Raw genomic sequence first — 20,276 nt, forward strand, 5'->3', positions numbered from 1 at the left:
AGATTCCTGCTTTATAGGAGGTTGGACTAGATGGTTCTTGGGTACCTTCCAATTTTAAGATTCTAGGATTGCCTTTAGAGTTTTCAGAAATGGTTTACTTGTTTTGAGAGTTTGTTATCTTTTGCATTTTATCGTGTTCTCTCTTCTTGTGGACCTCTTCGGTCGTTTCTTGCTGTGCTTTATAAATATGCAAAAAAAAAAAAAACTAAATAATTTTAGAATTATGAGGACAGGAGAAACGCTTATTTTTATCTTTATGCGCGTGTACCATTTTGCATTTCAAACCTTTGCAAGCGGCAGGCTGACGTGTTCCTAGAAAGGCATATTTGTATGCGCACCTTGAGTGTTTGGGGGCGTTCACGCATATGACTGCATATCAATAGTATATTCAAAATCAGTAGGGCACACCTGGGCAAAGCTCTGCCCGCCTTCCCTCCCACTGCCGACAGGAGACCTATTTTTGTCCTGTTGCCTGCTTACTCAGCGTAAAAAGCAAAATAAAGACTTTGCTCAGCAAGGAGTTAAAAATTGATTTGGAGGAAGGTGGGTCAGTGATAGAGATTAATTGCCATTGATTGGCTTAACACCTCCTAATTGGCAGGCCTGTTGCTTCCTCATTAAGTCAGATTGTGCATGGGATACACAGCAGAGAATAGCAATGACTACTTAGCAGTGTGATAAGGCATGCTAATCCGTATTTGTGTGCTTGCTGAGTGATATTTAAGACAAAGGAGCTGTTAGCTGTGAATTGCAGACAGAAGGATAGGCAAAGGAATAGATAGATGGATGGATTTGCAGAGCCCTGTTTGTCTACAGGGCCTGGAATTTTACTGCTGGGGTGTCCTGCAAATCTAGATCAGACCCTTTCCTTTGCTAACACCTAATAAGTGGCAAATTGTGCAACACAGCGCTCCTGCAGACCGGTGGAGTTTTTGCAAGCATAGTATTCAGGATCGTGTAAGTACACAAGGCAAACTATTTGCAAACCCCGCACCCCCCCACCCCATTGCTCATTTCCATTTTCAAAAACAGATGTCTTGCAGGGGGAAAAGGAAAAGCACAAAATTTGAAAGCGCTAAATTTATTTTAAATTGCAAAAACAAGTGATGCAATGATATTTGATTATTTTCCTTAAATGCAAAGGGAAATGTTTTAGCACACGGATCATTTGGAATAATCTCGTGGATTGTGATTTTGTAATGCAAGTTTCTCAAAAGTTTCAATTGGAAATTCTTTTCCTTTGCAAATTTGATCACCAGTTCCTTCAGGTCAAGTGCCGATATTTGGGCATGTTCAAATGATATAGTTGGCCAAGCAAACTAGTCTCTTTGGAAACATGTGCACATGTAAGTTTTTATAAGTTTGAGCTGTGAGAATCCGCATCCATCGTTTGCCACTGACCCTGGAAGCAGTGGTGCCAAGTCCAAGGGGCCCGGGGGCCTTAGCACTCACAAAATTTTGATGGGTAAAGGATTGGTTTTCTGTGAAAAGACTACGCAAGAAGACTGAGAAGGCCATTGCGGGGGGGGGGGGTGAGAGAAAGAGAGAAAGAGAGAGAGAAAGAAAGAGAAAGAGAATGAGAATAGCCTGACATGGGTGAGGCAGGCGATTCCTGAAGCTGGAAAGTGACCAAATAATCTGCACAGGTAGCGTCACATAGTGGTTGAAGCAGGAGTCAGCAACCTTTTTCAGCCGTGGGCCGATCCACCGTCCCTCAGACCATGTGGTGGGCCGGACTTTTTTTTTTGGGGGGGGGGATGAACAAATTCCTATGCCCCACAAATAACCCAGAGATGCATCTATATATATATAAAAATGTAAAAATTGTGAAACTGCGTTCTACACTTTTCTCCCTAACCGCTTGACCGATCATCCTGAAATTTTGACACAACGATCCAGGCCATTCCCCGAGCGTTGTTGGGGGCAAAAATCCCTCAAATCACACACCTGGGCAGGTACAGACCTCGATTTCCACCAAGTCAAACAGCGCCCTCAAGTGGTGTAATACCCTCCTCCACCCCCTCCCTTCCTGTGAAATCTAAGCCACACCCACAAACCAAATGACATCATCAACCAAGCAACTGAAACCACCAAGGCGGCCATTATCAGACAGACTAGGCCGCTTTCCAGACTAGGCCTAGTGGAGGTAGGGACCTGCCTGGGGGTGGGGGGGTGGGGTGTCCGAATAGGGGGCAGTGATAGGTAATGGGTCACAACAGGGTGGGGGGAGACACAGGGATGAAACCTGCCCTCTCCACAGTATCTCGCCTTGACTCAGGGGGATCTGAAGGGGGGCTATTACCCTCCATTTCACAGACTAACGCACAGCAACGCGTGCAGGGCCAGCTAGTTTTAAATAAAAGGACACATTCTACTCATGTAAAAACACACTGATTCCCAGACCGTCCACGGGCTGGATTGAGAAGACGATTGGGCCGCATCTGGCCCACAGGCCTTAGGTTGCCTACCTCTGGGTTAGAGTGTTAGACCTGGAGTTGGGAGATCAGGGTTCAAGGCACTGCTTGGCTGCAAAGCTCATTGCGTCGAGCTTGTTTTCTCCTGTCCTGGAAGCAGGGACGTTCCGTGGTGGGAGCTTGGGGGCATCCGCCGCGGGTGCCATTCCAAAGGAGGGGGACAAAATGCCAATCCCCAATCGGTGGCGCCCCCTGGGGCGTGCCACACCCCCGGGACACGCGCCGCTCGAGGTACCGGAGCAGGTTGCTTCAGCTCTGCCTGGAAGGTAGGACTCGAACCGATGGATTCAAGTTGCAGGAAAGGAGATTCCGACTAAACATCAGGAAGAACTTTCTGACAGTAAGAGCTGTACGACAGCAGAAGGGTCTCTTCCCTCGGGAAGTTGTGGACTCTCCTTCCCTGGAAGTTTTTCAGCAGAGTTGGGAGGGCCGTCTGTCATGGATGCTTTAAATGAGATTCCTGCATTGCAGGGGGTTGGACTAGATGACTCTTGGGGGTCCCTTCCAACTCCAATATTCTATGATTCTATGACCTTGGGCCATTCACTGACTCTCTCCGCCGGACCTACTTCACAGCGTTCTTGTAGGGATAAAATGAGGAGAGGAAGAAGAAGCACGCCTTGGAGAAAAATGGTGGGATTGAAATGCAACAAACCAATCAATGGTGCCCCCAAATTTCTATCAGCCCCCAAATTTCTATCACGCTCACTTTCCTCGGCATAACTTTTGTGAGCGCTGAAAACAAATTTCACGTGATTTCAGAAATCGTGCCAGGGGTTGGATCTGAACATGCTCGTGTTTTGAATACTTTTCACATTTCAGTTGTTGCTTTCTTCTTTTTTAAAGGCTTTAGATACTAAGCAAATATTAAATTAAGCCCAAACGCCCTGATTGTATGCCTGACCGTTCCCTCTGCCTTCTGCCATTTCTTTTCTTTTTCCACGTCCGACTTTGCTTTTAGCCTCTTGCCGAGATGGAAATTTCATTTTAATAGTTTGCCATTCGGTCGTTTGCCATCCAAAATGGCAATGTTTTTCTTTGCTGCTCCGTGTATTTATTTATTTTTTAAAATTGATGCTGTTTCATGATGCCTTGTGGCTTTTATTGTAGTTTATTGCTCCGTGCATCCGTGGGTGGGGTTGGGGGGGAACTGCAGTTGTCTCAGGGAAGGAGGCTGGGAAAGACCTCTGTCCGTTGGCAATCGCCCACCACCCATCCTTGGAGCCCCCCCCCCCTTTTTTTTTAAAAAAAACCCCTCTTATCTGCCCTTCGACTTTGAGCACACTTTGTCCAGAGGGAGAGCAGGGGCACCTTGAAAGAGCAGCTCACCCTGTCTAAAGGTTCTTGCCTGGGATAAACAAGGGAACTCTGCAGGAATGGAAAACTACAACATCTCACTACTCCCCAAAGCACGTTGCAGGCCTGGCTCAGAGCGCAGTGTGGAGCAGCTTGCCTTGTGCAGGCAGGTGTGTGTGTGTGTGTGTGTGTTCGTAGGGAGGGAGTGTTGCACGAAAACAAGGCAGGCCAGTCTGGTTTGACTGCTCCCCTCCCTTGGGCTGGGAGGAAAAGATCCAGACTTGCAACCAAAACACTCCACAGTCAAACAAATAGGAAAGGGGAATAAGCAAATCTCATGCCAGCCCCCTTTATTTCCTTTTGACAAGAAGGTGAAATTGTCTCTTTCTCTCCCTGCACCGCCCCAATACATTCTCCCTGCTGCTTTGTTTCCTTGCAACCGTGCAGTGGCAACTCAAAAGCTCCCAGACGGGGCAAAGAAGCGGCCTTTGGATTCTGAAGAGTTCTCCCGGCGTCGCAGCGAGACCTTGACTTGCGGCAAGGAAAAGCAGAACTTCTTCTCCCTGGCACAGCCAAAACATCTGCGGCTCGCTGGGCAGAGAGTGTTAGACATCTACACACAAACACACACACACACACACCAGCTCCCTTCCTCTCCCCTCCTATAACTTATTAAACTAAATAACGCAGGCTGGCATTTCAAAGAGTCAAATAAAATTCATGAGGACTGGCTGCCAGCTTCTCCGGGGGAAGCTTCTGGGAGCAGCTGTTGAGATTTCCAAACTTTGCCCCTCTGCACATCCTCTCCTCCCCACTTCCAAATGTGCCCAGGAGACAGTCTGCGCGATTTATAAGGGAGGACCAGTTTCATTGGCCTGCTTTTTTTGTTCCTCCGAGAGGGTGTGTCGCAGAAAGTCACGCCATTAATTAATCTGGAACAGCTCCTCTTTTGCCCCCATTTCTGTAGTCGAAGCAGCCTTGTGGTTTGGAAAACATCCCTCTGTTGTCCCAATCCGAGCGAGAAAATAAGAAGAGCCTGCTAGATCACGGAACGGCATGGTTGGAAGGGGCGCCAAGGGTCATCTAGTCCAACCCCCTACAATGCAGGAATGGCAGCCAAAGAATCCCTGACCAATGGCCATCCAACCTTGGTATTAAAACCTCCAAGGAAGGAGAGTCCACCACCTCCCAAGGGAGTCTGTTCCCGGGATCAGGCCCATGGCCCATCTACTGCAGCATCCTGCTCTCACTGTGGCCAACCAGATACCTGTGGGGAAACCAGCAAGCAGGATTCAAGCACAAGAGTAATTCTCCCCTCCTGTGGTTTCATAAAATCATAGAATTGTAGACTTGGAAGGGAGCCAAGGCGTCATCTAGCCCTCTGCAATGCAATAATCTTATCCACCCCCATTATTCAGCCCGGACACTGAGGTCCACCTCCAAGGGCCTTCTGGTGGTTCCCTCCCTGTGAGAAGTGAGGTTACAGGGAACCAGGCACAGTGCCTTCTCAGTAGTGGCATCTGTTTCATAACCCAACCAAAATTAAATGCCCACGTTCTGTCGAGTCACTGGCTAGCTCGTTCCAGTGGGATTATTGCATTCAATTCAACTCTATCTAGGCCACAACACAAGGGCGTTGGTGGGGAAAGCTCTGTGCCCACAACTAAGGCACCACCAATATGCTTCATGGGGGCCAGAAGGGCAGAAATATGCTTCATGGGGGCCAGAAGGGGTTGGATTGGGGAGCAAATAGCATGGAGCACATGAAACCATGTCAAGTATAATGGAGTCATTATGGCTATGAAGTAGAGTTGGCTTTGAAAGGAAGAAACGATGCCACACATGGTTAGACTGCGGAGCGCTCTCCCACAAGAGGCAGTTATGGCCGCCATCCTAGATGGCTTTATGAGAGGATTAGAGAAATTCACAGAGGAGGAGAGGGCAATTCAAAGTGTTGGTGCTGACCTTTAAAGCCCTAAATCGCCTCGGCCCAGTATACCTGAAGGAGCAGCTCCACCCCCATCGTCCAGCCCAGACACGGAGGTCCAGCTCCGAGGGCCTTCTGGCGGTTCCCTCCCTGCGGGAAGCGAGGTTGCAGGGAACCAGGCAGAAGGCCTTCTCGGTGGTGGCGCCCACCCTGTGGAACGCCTTCCCATCAGATGTCAGGGAAATAAACAGCTATCTGACTTTTAGAAGACACTTTCAGGGAAGTTTTTAATGTTTGATATTTTATCGTGTTTTTCATATTCTGTTGGGAGCCGCCCAGAGTGGCTGGGGAAACCCAGGCAGATGGACAGGTAGGGTAGAAATAATAAATTGTTGTTGTTGTTGTTGTTGTTGTTGTTGTCTGCACTGATGTAGATAACTGAGAACATACAATTGAGAGGAGGCTTTAGCTGAAATTCCTGCACTGCAAGATGATTCTTGCGGTCCCTTCCAACTGTACAATTCTAGGATTTGTGAGAAAGCATACCCTCCAACATTTCTCCAATTAAAATAGGGGCATCCTATTCCGTAATGATAACAATTTTATTATTTATTCCCCGCCCATCTGACTGGGTTGCCCCAGCTACTCTTGGCAGCTTCCAACTTATATATAGAAACATAATAAAACATTAAACATTAAAAAAGAAACCTTCCCTATACAGGGCTGCCTTCTGGTGTCTTCTAAAGGTTGCTTAGTGCCTTATCTCCTTCGCTCCATACACTCCAAAATTTATCCGGTGAAAATAGGGACATCCGAAGGAAAAGTGGGACATTCTAGGATCAAATTGGAAACCAGAACGGCTTCTGCAAATCCAGGGCTGTCCCTGGAAAATAGGGACACTTGGAGGGTCTGGGAAAGAGCCCTAAATCGAGGGCTGTCAATCAGTTACAAGATTTGTCAGTTGGCTGATCATTTGCCATGAAACTGATGGATCAATTAATTAATCTGTTAAATCAAAATGAATGTGCAGGTTAGCCAAATTCCATGCAGGTTACCTTTCACTAGGAAGCAGTAAATGATGCTTCGCGCTCTGTTTCAGTCCTTGATCAAATAACAAACCTGAATCAAAAGAAGCTCAGTGGGCTAAACTAAAAATTTAAACAAACTGTTGTGGCTGATTTTACTTAGGTGAATTGATGGTTGTTCTTCCTTTGCTGACTTTTCTTCGTCGGAAAGCCACAGTTTGGTTTACAACATAGAAACATAATTACAAATGTAAAATAGATACCACAATATTCATAAAATATAATAAAAAGTTACTTGGATAAAATTAATAATCATTATCACTGAAATATTGATTTTTTAAAAATTTATTTAACCAGGTTTCTCTATCACTGAATCATCAAAAGTTCTAAATGGTTTACATATATACTTGCATTAAGTTTACTGATAAAAGCTCGGTGTTAAAAACAAGTTAGTCTTAATTTTTACGGGGGGAATCTGCAGTTTAAAAATATACATTATAAAATAAAATAAAATAAAATAAAATAAAATTATATATTAAATTCCAGGTCAAATTTACATATTTGGAAAAAAATAATAATAAAAAGGTTTTGGTCGGCTCCAAAACCAGTACTGCTTCTGATATTTTAAATTCTGCCTTCAAGCTTGTGAGCAACTTTAAGAGCCTGTATAAAATTTTAAAGGCTGCAGAGATATTCTGTAAAAATATACATAAAAAATAACTCAGTTCTCAATTAAAATGAGCATCTCCTCTGTTGATCTTCTAGAGTTTTAGCTGATTAGATACTAATCAAACTGATTTAGGCTTGCAACCTTAGCTAATGGTTATTATTATTATTATTATTATTAATAAGCATGTTAGATCAGAGCAACAGCCCATTAAATGCAGTAGCTTGCCTTCCAGAGTGCATCTGCAAAGTCCAGAAGCCATGCATAAAACCAACAGCCCTCTTCCCCTTTGTGATAATTAATTATGTGCATCGTTGGTATTACTCAAAGTAGACCCACTGAAATGACCCACTGAGATGACGAACTGAGGTCCATTAATTCCTATGCAGAAGAGAACACAGTCGAATACAGCCCATAATATCCCGAATGGTGGAGGTGGTACACAGCAGCCCCCATGCCTTTCTCATCCACGAATTTGACTAATGATCTAATCTACTTTTAATAGCACAATTAAGTGGAACCTTTACCTCTTCGAGGTCTCTGGGAATTATTACGGTAAATGGCAAGACCTGAGGGACTGGTTGGCACCCCAAGTCAGTGCCACAGCAAGAACGATAGTTGCAAAAACCGGAAATATCGTCACACAGGGAACATTAATTTCTGGTTACTGAAAACAGGGCCTGAAATAGAGCTAAACTGAGCCTTTTGACAAGTTTTCCTAGTGAACCTAGGACCCACGTTCTTCTCCCTACTATGGTGTCATCTGCGGTATGCAATTGATATTGTTGCAATAAGTTGGGTACGTGGAACTAATAAAATGCAAATAAATAAGCAGAGGGAGAAATCACTGCTCCAGACACTGAACTGTATCAAACGATGTTTCCGAACACCAATTGCTGGAAATAAAAGGAGGAGGGAGTTGAAGGTGGTCAGATCCTGCTTTTAGGTTTCCCAGTGCCGGATTTACGTATAAGATAAACAAGCTATAGCTTAGGGCCCCACTCTCTTGGAGGGGATTTAAATTTAAAGAGAAAAAAAGTGGATGTACATTCCCAAAATATAAGATAAAAAACAAATAAAATTAAACAGCAATAGTATTTTGTGTTGTGTGGGCTCCTATGATGTAAGTCATGGGCCCCACCTGCTAGCCTGCTCCCTAAAATTTCACTGGTTTTCTCATTTCTATATAAAGTGGTACCTTGGTTCTCAAACTTAATCCGTTCCCAAAGTCCGTTCCAAAACCAAAGCGTTCCGAAACCAAAGCGCGCTTTCCCATAGAAAGTAAAGCAAAACGGGTTAATCCTTTCCAGACTTTTAGAAACAATCCCTAAAACAGCAATTGAACTTGAATTTTGCTATCTAACGGGACCACTGACCCTTAAATTGAAAGCAATGATCAGTGTACTGTACTATAAAATAAATAAAACAGTATTGTAGATGAGAAAAAAATTAAAATGAAAGTTTTTTTTTCTTGCCTGCACTGTGAGGACAGGATTCATGTTTAGATGGGCAGTGGACCTGATCTGGAAAAGGATCTTTTCCTATGCTGAGCCGAGGGGGCATGGAAGAGGCAGGACTAGAGACGGGGACAGAGGTCAGGTCCTAAGCCTATTCAGGGGAGTCACACTGAGTCATTTTAAAGATTTTGCTTTCTGTCTGCCAGGCTTAGTAGCCCCATCGGTGACTGGGGTTTGGCTCTGGTGTAAATTGACGCCGGCTTAATTTACGACACTTTGCTCTATGTCCCTTTCTGGTGCATAGGGATTTCTTGCTTACAATCAGTGGCCTTACTCCGAGTAGGGCTGACGCTGCATACAGCCTGCAATCATAAATAAATGTACCAATGAGTATTAAAAGTTAAATTCCAGTTTGTAGCATCAGTAAGATTAGGACAGAACTATTATATAAATCCTGTATTTATTTATTTAAAAAAATTAAAAAGGAATTTTACTTACTTTTATTTTTCATTTAATACAATTCATACGTTTTTTTTTATTCTAAACCCTCAAAGAGGTAAAAAGAATTACGATGGAATGTGATATGCGTTTAGGCCTCAAAACTATTAAGATATCTCTTCGGCAACCAGTTTAGGTGATTTTCATTGCCGAGGTGAAATACAAGACCGGGTCCAAGAAGATGTCCCAGGAGATTGCTGCCTGTAGTTTATGTAGTTAGGCAAAACGGCGACTGTTGAGATAAATGTGCCTCGGGAGATGCTCTCTGTTTAAGAAAGCCCAGATTTTGCATTCAGGTCCAGGCTCTTGAAATCTCAGTAGTTAACATCTGGCAAAACACTCTCTGCAGCTGATGAAATACGGTACTTAGCCCTACCGCCTTGCAGAGAACTCCCCCCCCCCCCGACCCGAAAGCAAATCCCAAATCACTGCTGTCTTGCTATATATTGAGAACTATATTCAACTAAGATGCCTCCATCATCTGGAACAGAAGAAGGGAGCTGTCACATCACCATGGTTTGCTTAGAGAAATGTGAAATATAATGTATTTAATCCATCATTCTGCCCGGACACTGAGGTCCAGCACCGAGGGCCTTCTGGCGGTTCCCTCGTTGCGAGAAGCCAAGTTGCAGGGAACTAGGCAGAGGGCCTTCTCGGTGGTGGCGCCCGCCCTGTGGAATGCCCTCCCACCAGATGTCAAAAAGGAAAACAACTACCAGACTTTTAGAAGACATCTGAAGGCAGCCCTGTTCAGGGAGGCTTTTAATGTTTAATAGATTATTGTGTTTTATTTTTCTGTTGGAAGCCGCCTAGAGTGGCTGGGGAAGCCCAGCCAGATGGGCGGGGTATAAATAATAAATTGTTGTTATTATTATTATTATTATTATTATTATTATTATTATTATTATTATTATTATGTAAGCATTCTGTTTTAGTGGTATGGGGGCAAGTTTAAGAATCCAGTGATTGCACTTGGAAATCTGCTGTATCCTGAATCAAATCCATTGATCCTTCTTAGTCCAGAACTGTCTGCTTTGATTGACAGCGTTTCCCCAGTGGGGCCTTCCCAAATTTGCGACCTGAGTTTGTACATGTCTGTTGTCTTGTGTGCTGACATGTGCATTGCTGTTATAAACCTTGCAGACTTGGGACACATAAATGCTATTCCTAAATAATAATCAAACATATAACAGCCACCCAGTGTCTTCCTTTAAGCCAGCATTTCTAAATGGCCTCTAAAGTTGTGGACTTACTCGAGAGTAAGGCTCTTTAAGCTCAGTGTCACTTCCCTTGCCCCACAAAATCAGAACAGAACCAGGAAGCGCGTTTTCTCTTTGGTTAACTATTTGCCTCTGAAATAAAAATTAAAATTAAAAAATTGTCTAGTCGCACCTTAGAGACCAACTAAGTTTGTTCTGGGAATAAGCTTTCGTGTGCATGCACACTTCTTCAGATACACTGAAGCGGAAGTCACCTGACCCTTATATATAGTGGGAGGGTGGGGTTTTTCTCAGGAGGGTAGTAGGAGATGGGTGATTGGCTCAATGGGTATGGTAAACCTGCTGACGACTGTTAACGACTGCAATTAGTCCATCTGGAAAAAGCAAGGGATAGTATGTTGATGATTAGCATATGTAATGAGACAGGACTCCAATATCAACTACTATTAAAACCATGTCTCTCCATAGTTTTCAGTTTAATGATAAGTTGTAATTCAGCAACTTCTCTTTCAAGTCTGTTTCTGAAATTCTTTTGTAATAAGACGGCTACTTTGAGATCTTGTATAGAATGTCCTGGGAGATTGAAGTGTTCTCCTACTTCTTGCGACTCCTGGTGTCAGATTTATGTCCATTTATCCTTTGGCGCAGGGTTTGGCCTGTTTGTCCAACTGCCTCTGTGCCAGTTATTGCAGGAAAGAAAGAAAGAAAGAAAGAAAGAAAGAAAGAAAGAAAGAAAGAAAGAAAGAAAGAAAGAAAGAAAGAAAGAAAGAAAATAAGGAAGTAAATAAATCAAATTGGAAATGTATTTCACCATAAGCTGGATAAGAAAATTTGGAATGGGATGAGTCAAAGATGTATTTCAAAAGAGGACTTGCTTAATTGCTTATCAATTGATTACACATTTGGGGAGGGGAGGGGGAAATCCCCATTGGCTTCAATAATTTGAATGTGATGATACCCTTAATGATCGGGGTATCCTAATGGGAATTGGTCCTCCTTTGACTCAATTGAAACATGGTGATTAACTGTGGCACAGAATTCAAAGCGGTATGATCAAAGTTTTATTCACATATAATATCTGGTACTTACATCATTATCTGTCTCGAAATAATGTCCAGCAAAATAGGACATTGTGCGGGGGAGAAGCATTATGGGATCAGAGTTGTGCAAGAACTTCACGAGGGAATATCCCTTAGAGAGAAACCCTTGTGGGGTGCTTTGCAAATTTGCATTTCACATCCCATGAATTGGATAAAATATACAGAGAGCGCTTTAAGAAACCCTCATGGTACAACTGTTTGTTTTCAGTTTTCCTACACATCTGTAGAATTGACCACAATCTTATTGAGTTTAGAAATTAGCATGTTTATTCCAAAGTCCCGCTGAGTTCGATAGGACTTGCTCTCAGATCGGTGTGAGTAGGATTGCAGTTGAAAGGAAATAAAATTAATGAGACTGTGAGGCTACTTGTCAGATCCATTGGCTGAGTTATTTAGATTTATTAGGCAGAGCACAATGAGTGCTGAATACTCCTTTACTGATTTCCCAAGCTTCAGGCAGCGACCAAGATTATCGTTGCAAAGAATCGGTGTTGCACTACATCGCCATCTGTCAAAGTGTGGCACGTCACACAAAATGTCAAAACTTAGCAGAAATAATTTAACGCAGAGAAAGAAGACAAGATATAGTTTTGTCAATATATCTCATGTTTATTCACCGAGCTCTGGAAAACTAACCATGGTATTTTGATATTTCCAGCACATTTCTGTTATAATTTCTAAAGGTTGCACTTTCCACTTTAATATTCCGGATTTATTATCTTTTATTGATTTATGAACAAAGGGCAAACATAACAACAAGAAGAAAAACAAAGAATCAGACATTTAAACCACAAAGCGTCACAGTCTGTAAGGGCACAAAGGTACAGGGAAGCTCCAAAGAAATAATAATATATTAACTCATGAAAAGATTCCCTTTGCAAATAATAAAGATTTATAAAACAAAAGCATTCTCCACTGGTGTGTGCCCCATCCTTATTGAGAATAAAGGTTCTCTCTCGTCTTAAATGAGCCAGACCTTTGCATATGCTGGTAACTGCATGCCTCAATATTTGTATATGAAATAAAATAATGCCATGTATTTTTTGGGGGGGGGGCAGGAAACATTGGCCATTCAAATTCTTTAGATACTTTCCGTTTCTGAGATATCTTTTCCAGAAGGGCAATTTACCAAACCTTTGAATACCAGCAGTCCAAATGGTTAAGCTTAAATGTATTCCTACATTTGGCAAAACAGCCAGAGAGTGGGAAATGAAAGAGGGGGAAATGAGGTGATGATGGAATATTCACCCTGGCAATATACCGTACTTTTCCGTGTATAAGGCTATGCTTTCTTTTACTCTAAAACAAATCTGGACTCGTCTTATACACGGATAGCATCTCCCCCCATTTTCTTAGCATCTCACCCCATTTTCGTCTTATTCACGGATAGCATCTCCCCCCATTTTCCTAAATCGGAGTCCCTAAAAATACATGGGGGCGTCTTATAGACGGGAAAATATGGTACTTAAAGCACAGAGCATTCAGGACAAATGGCTGGCCTCTAAGAGCAGCAATATATTTATATAAATCTGCCTACACCCTCCCAGATCGTAATACTCCATGTGGAAGTTCACCCAGGCTTGATCATGACCAAAGTTCAGTTGAAGAGATGGAGAATAGGAATAACCGAAGGGTCATCCTGGATCAGGCCATTTGCCCACCTAATCCAGCATTTTCTGCCCAAGCAGATTCCCCGCCAGCAGGGTGTGGAGCCCTCGGCATGCCCCCCAATATTTGTGCTGGAGCATTTGACTTTCAGAGGGATACTGCCTCTGAAAATGGAAGTCCTTAAAAAGAAAAAAAGCCGTCACGCCTAATAAACAAAAGCTTTTAAGGGATTGTCGCCACAAAGCAGCCACAATTAGCTTCCACACCTCTGAGGCAGCGAAGGGTTTTCAGGTCTAAAAAGCCTAATTTCCAGGAATGCTCAAACCACGCCTCTCATTACAGAAAGGCGTTTGTGACACATGGATGTTCTTAGGGGAAGGAAATGATGGCTCTGTTCTGTGCCGGATTTACGTATAAGCTAAACAAGCTATAGCTTAGGCCCCACTCTCTTGGGGCCCCCCAAAAAAATCAAAGGAAAAAAAACCCTGGATGTACATTTCCAAAATATAAGATAAAAAACTAATAACATAAAACCTACATCCAGCAACAGTGTTTTGTGTTGTGTGGGCCCCGCCTGTTCGCTCAAATATCCCTGGTTTGCTCCTTTCTATATATAGGGTGCCAACATTCTGCATGGACTGGTTGCAGGGCCACATCTGCAAATGGATATCTATGCGGTCCATCAATGACCATATAGCATATATTCAACACAAAAAACAGCGACAATTTGTTGTTGACAAAGGACAACTGGACATATCAAGGGCCCCAGGAGCTGAGGGCCTCATCAAACCTCAGTCCGGCCCTGGGTCTGCTCATAGGAAGGGAGGAGGTTATGTTTGAAGATGCAAAGTTCTACAAAAAATTCCTACTAAATTCAGCACCCAGGTTGTCCTCTCCAGTGAACCTTAGGTCTCTCCCCTGCCCAAGGGCTATAGGATCTGGGGTGGGGAATATTTGTGTCCCTCTGGGTGTTGCTGGACTCCAACTCCCATCTCAGCCTCAGCCAGCATGGCCAGAGGACAAGGACGATAGCAGTTGGAGTCCAAGAAGCTCTGATGGGGTACATATATTCGACATCCCAGCTTTAGACACTCAGGTTAAGCAATGGTGGATGTATCTAAATCAGCCAGTCCGCTTGTTTAAATTATCTAAAACACTGGTTCCCAAACTGGGTGGTACCACCCGCCGGGGGGGGGGGGAGAATACCTAGGTGATGTTAAGAGGCAAGGGGGGTCCTGGAGGTATAAATGACTACCAGATAATTGGATCATCAATTTTGTTGAATTAAACAAATTAATTTTAATTTGAAGTTTGGGATGCATCGTACGAAGGAACACATTATGATGCTTTTGCAAAAGTCCAGCTTTAGTGCACTACCCAACTCAAAACAATTTTGCCGTCACTGGTACTATAGACTAGGATGCTGTTTTGGAGATCAGTTGGAGGCTTGTTCTCAGCTAATTATTTAAGTGCATCTGTAGTCAGAAAAGCAAACCCTAGCAGCTTGGTGACATGCATTGTGCTGATTCTATAAAAACCAGAACACGCATAATATTAAAAAATATAAATATCATACAGCCATGTGATGTTTATGTACATTAAGCAAGCAGGCAGTTAAAAACTGAACATCAGAGAGATAAGATCTTGGGACACCTCATGCAGTCAGTCTGCTGTGAATTAGACCGACGCTTGGGAACAAACAAATAAGAAAGGTAGTAGCAGGAGAAAATTATATGGCAGACCTGGAAATAGCACAGGGGCTGTACAGAAAGCCGCCACCCAGCCCTAAACAATCCACATTTGGGCTAGGATGCTTAAGAAGTAGCTAGTACAAAGCTGGCAGTGCAATGGTTAACGTTGTTTTGACACCTCGAGGGATGAAGGGGGCTAACAATGGTGGATGCCCTTGTTTGCATTTTATGGGCTCTTGAGAAGAAGAAGAAGAAAGGAAATGTTCAAGGAAAAAAGAAAACGACACCATTATAATGTAGCCCATAATATTAACCGGTGCAAGGGCAAAGGCAGATGTGTTTTATATCCACCAGATAATATGCAAGGAATATGCCCACTCTGTTCTTAATCTGGGTTAATCAGTCAGGAATGACAACCGGTTTCACATATGCACACACATTCCTTATTATATATCTTTGGATAATAATAACCAGTGCTTTTCTTCTAGAAAAAACGGTACTGGTACTCGCCATGAAATCACTAGAGTAAGTGCCACCTTTTTAAACAGTGCTTTCCTTCTAAAAAAATGGTACCAGTTCTGCATAGCCTTGAGTATCCACAGAAATACTAATAAAATAATAATAATAATAATAATAATAATAATAATAATAATAATACATGATCCGAGGACTCATGAGGCTACCCCATTGCAGCTGCTAAACATGTCTTCCTGCCAGGATCCAGGTGGGAGACTTCTGGGGGACGTTTTGTACATTGCCTTGGGATCTAAAGGTGGGATATAAATCAAAAGTTTTAAAATTCAAAAAAAAGCATGGATTAAAATTCCAGAGATAATTTCGCATAAATATTTTTTTTTGTGGGCTGAAAGAGATGGAAATCTGCTCTCCTGCTGTGCATCACATAAATCACTTTGAGGGTCTATAAACCACAGTGAAGATGTGCTAAATGGCAACTTATCAAGCTAGTTTATGAGTCTGTGTTCCCTGAATGGGTTAATGCTCCCCCCCCCAAATGGTTGCAATCGAAGATTTAATTGGGTTATTAAAAAACGCATTCTTCTCTTGTTTTCATGGGGGGGGGGGAGAGTGGAGGTTAATTTTGAAAATAGGACGGAGAAAAAGAAGAAGAAACATATTATAAGTTACATTATGTCCTGCCACGGAAGGTAGGGTTGCATATAATGACAGCCGTCTTGTTACCCCGTGGGCCTTGCTGTCAGGCTTCCACCTCGGAGAGGGAAAGGGGTGCCACCGTCACAGGACAGGACGGCAGTCGGCACAAACATGCAACCGGTTTAATTTCCCGTGAGCTGTCCTGCTCCATTTGGAATGGCTTCGCTTTCTTTTGGAATTGAACTCGTTCTCCTTCCTAGAATTGCACATTATTATATTGCTGCATCCTGCCCTTAAACCATGGGGTGAAGGGCCAGTAAGAAAACCTATGAATAAATTGGGCAGAATAAATTTGGCAGCTTTCCTTCAGGGTCTTGGAGATCACCCTATCTAAGGCCAGGTCCTCTTCTTGGTTAGATCTGACTGTGAGATCACTGAGCAGCCTTCGTCGGGTTTGGGATGGCCGTAGAGCCAAAAGGAGCTTGCTGCTTCAAAAGTGCAGCCTGAGCAAAATTGCTGCTCGAATATTTGCCAAAAAATATTCACCAAATATTTCTTAACTTGCATTGAAAGCAGCCTCGTGATCATTTGATTTCAAACATTTTGATGACTGCCAGTTGACAATATTTGAAAGCTGACAAGCAACGGTATTTCTTAGGAGGGCATGGCCCAACATTTAGCACTTGACAGCTGACAGCAGACGAGATTTCACATTTCATGCCTGCCGGTGCAATCAGCAAGACACCCACAAGGCTAGGGTTTCAAATTTTGGAAAGCTTCACATTCAGATTTCCAATGCCGGAGATTCCAGTTTGGGACTTGATTGAAGTTTGGAAATTTGCAAACACTTCTTTTAAGTGCACGATTTCTTGTTTGCCCCTCCAATGTCCCTGCTCTCAGTTTTCGGGGGCACTGTGGCATGCAAAATGGACTGCATCAGTTCTTCACCCAGATACCATCCTGCTAAAGTTCTGCTCCCTGCCTCCCTCTGAACCGTACAATTTGGGTGAGGGGAAACAAGAGAATGTATCAAAACAGAAATTATTTGGAGTTGCAAAGGCATAGCAGAATTGTTCTGTCCGAATCCATCCTGACTTTAAAATGTGGATTTCATAATCTGTGCCTCAGTCCCCTTAGGAAAAGATCCCGTGACAGGGCCATCATTGCAAAATATCTGTGCCTTTTTGGTGATGGTGATTTGGGCAACATCCTTCGGAGGACATATGCTTAATTCCTCCAATCGAAAAAAACAAGTTTACCGACAGGATGTCAGCTTATTTAAAGGGATGAATTTGAGTGTAAATCTGCTCCGAGAAGCAGCACTCCAGCTAAGCTCCTCCAAGGCACATTGAAATCATTGGGACTTACTTCCAAGTAAACATGCTCACGTCTCAACTGCATCATCAAATGCTCCTGCATTTAAGTCCCTTGCTGGATCAGTAAAGCTTTGGAAAGGAGGGTTATTTTGAGGGCGCTTACTGGGGTTCTGCAACGTGCATTTTAACCTGACTGATAATCGAACGGTCGCTTAAGAGCACGGCAATTAAATGGCTAAAATGTTTTGTGCCGCATGCTATCCCTGCACAGAGCTTTTCCAGGAAGGGAAACAGCAGGCTAACTTCTCCGAATGCGAGGCCAGGGAGTGGGCAAGCAGGAATGAGCCATTTGGCTGGGGAGCCAAGGCTCAAATATGCCCTTTTTAATTTCCATCCGATCAGAAATAGCAGCTCCAACCCAAATGTAAAGCAGATGCCCACTTGTTGATGTTGTTGTTGTTGTTGTGGGTTTTTTCCTGCACGCAGGGCCAGCCCATCCCCGCTGGCCACAGTGGATGTCCTCCACCCCATTTTCTCCTGATTGCTCTCAGATGAAACAAAAGCTCCTCCATTCACTTATATGGGAAAAATGAGTGACTTAGCCGGCAGAGTCCTGAGGTGAAAGCCAAACTCCCTCCTCAGCTGCATGAAGCAAAATTGATGGAAAGGGCAAGATCCACAGTGAGAGCTGGATGAAAATATATAGATGAACCAGCTGCAGACAGAACCAAAATATAAGGGACCTTATTGATTATATTTCAGGGTGGGCAAAACGGTCAGTTTCAGTTTCTCCTTTTTTCCAATGTTAAATTCAGTTCACGTTTCCATATCAGTATTTATAAAAAAAACCACCAAAACCACTTTCCAAAGTTTTCATAAAAAATCATCACTACTGCAAATATCTCCTAATGTGCACAATTTTGCATGCAGATCTGCTTAATAAACTTTTTTTTTTTTTGCAAAAACATTTCCCTCCTATACATCCTGCAGCATCAAATAAGACTTGGGCAGTTCTGCTGTTGGCTTCTGTTAGGCAAGGACTGGAAATGCAAAGGGCAAATGCCTTAATTAATTAATTAACTTTCTATACCGCCCTTCATCTGAAGATCACAGGGTAATTTACAATATAATGTAGAAGAGATGTGTTGTAACAATGCATGAGGTATAGCTCTCTCGAAACACCTAAACATCTCTTGAAACATCTAACCACAGCTGATTAATTCAAGGGGAGACTGAACTCAGCTTGTTTGATAAAGAACAATATCCCTTCTTAAAGTTTATTAATGGTGGAGTTTAGAGAGCCTCCAGGGATTCAGTTATCTGCATGGCAGTTTTATTTGAAAATATTAGTGACTTAGTTTGGGCTTTCAGGTGTATAGCAGACTTAATATTGCATGTAATTTTGCTGCATTGCATTGTGCCAGAGTTGTCCATGATTTTTCTCTTTTGCTCCTATTGAAAAGATTGTTATGATTTCTTTAAGAAAGGAAAAAAACCCAGTAATGTATGCATTTAATGCCTACTTTGCCCCAGGATATGCATTTTTGTACACATTACTGGGCTGTAGAACTGCCTTGCAAAATTCAGGAAAAGTGCAGATTTCAAAGGATACTTCCACTTTTCGGTTTGCTTATAGTTTCAGAAAGTGCAAATTAGGTCAGTTTGCCTTTAAATGCAAAACCGAACTGAATCTCTCCCTCATCTCCAGTATGCATGGTGGGTGGTTGAATTCCATAGCCACCTATTGATCAAGGCTCCTGTCAATACCTTTTTACCCCATACACACTTTGCTTCGTATTTATATCGTGTCTTTTTAGGGCTCTCAATGCTGCAGATCTAGATAAGACAATTCCCCCTCGCAGTCAACTGTGTGAGGGCCTTCAGTCTCGTGATTCCCATATTAAAATTGGCAGGTTCCACTTTCAAAGTGGGGAATGGGGGTGTAACAGAGGTGGGAGCCCTCCCAGATACTTGGAATCATAGAACCGTAGAGTTGGAAGGGACCCCCAAGAGTTCATCTAGTCCAGCCCCCTTCAATGCAGGAATCTCAGCTAAAGCATCCAGGACAGATACTTATGGAGATGACACCTCGCAGGGATATTTTGCAAACACTGGAACTTCAAAGCATGTGATGGAAAAATGGCAGAAATCAGGTATTCCTCCCCTTTCTTTTCTTTTTCTCTATTGCAAATAAACAAACAGCTGCTTTCTACCCAAATCCTTTTCTCGGGGCCTCTCTACCGAGGCTTTAAAAACATGGAAGCAGGTGCAATGTGTGTGTTTGTGTGCACTTGCTAAAAGACGCTTGCTTTGCAGGGTTGGTGGGCTGGGGAGGGGGGGCGGAAAGGAAGTTGGTCCCTTGAGAATAGCCCTTGAAACCCAGCTGGGAATTTGCTAGGGCGATTCACAGCTTTTCCCTCCTGCTCTGCAGTGCCCCCTCTGGCTACTTTAGGAACAGTACCCTCTGACCTCTGAAGGGGAATGGCTTTGAAGAATAATACATTTCTTCTCCACCTAAAATCAGCCTATAGGGAGGAAATATTAGGCTGCGGGCGGGGGATGTAACACAGGGAGGAGCGCAAATAGGAGGAGCACTCAAAGCCTTGAGGTCCATTTTACTTGGGGCTGCAGGCATGGATCCATGTAAATAATTTCAGCCAGTATGGTCCATTATTTACGACACACATATGCATTTATATGCTTTTTGGCTCTGTATTGGCTGACGTCCTGTCATCTAGTGGGTGGGAGCATGGTTTGCAATAATGAATTTGAAACGAGTTTTCATACTCCAAGGAAACACAATAGGAATTTTGTCTACTCCTTCAAACTGCGATTGTGCTAAAGCAATAAGGGGGTCAAATGCCAAACCGTTCAAACAGCCCAT

Source organism: Zootoca vivipara, chromosome 5 (assembly GCF_965207765.1).
Source record: "Zootoca vivipara chromosome 5, rZooViv2.hap1.1, whole genome shotgun sequence".
Lineage (NCBI taxonomy): Eukaryota > Metazoa > Chordata > Lepidosauria > Squamata > Lacertidae > Zootoca > Zootoca vivipara.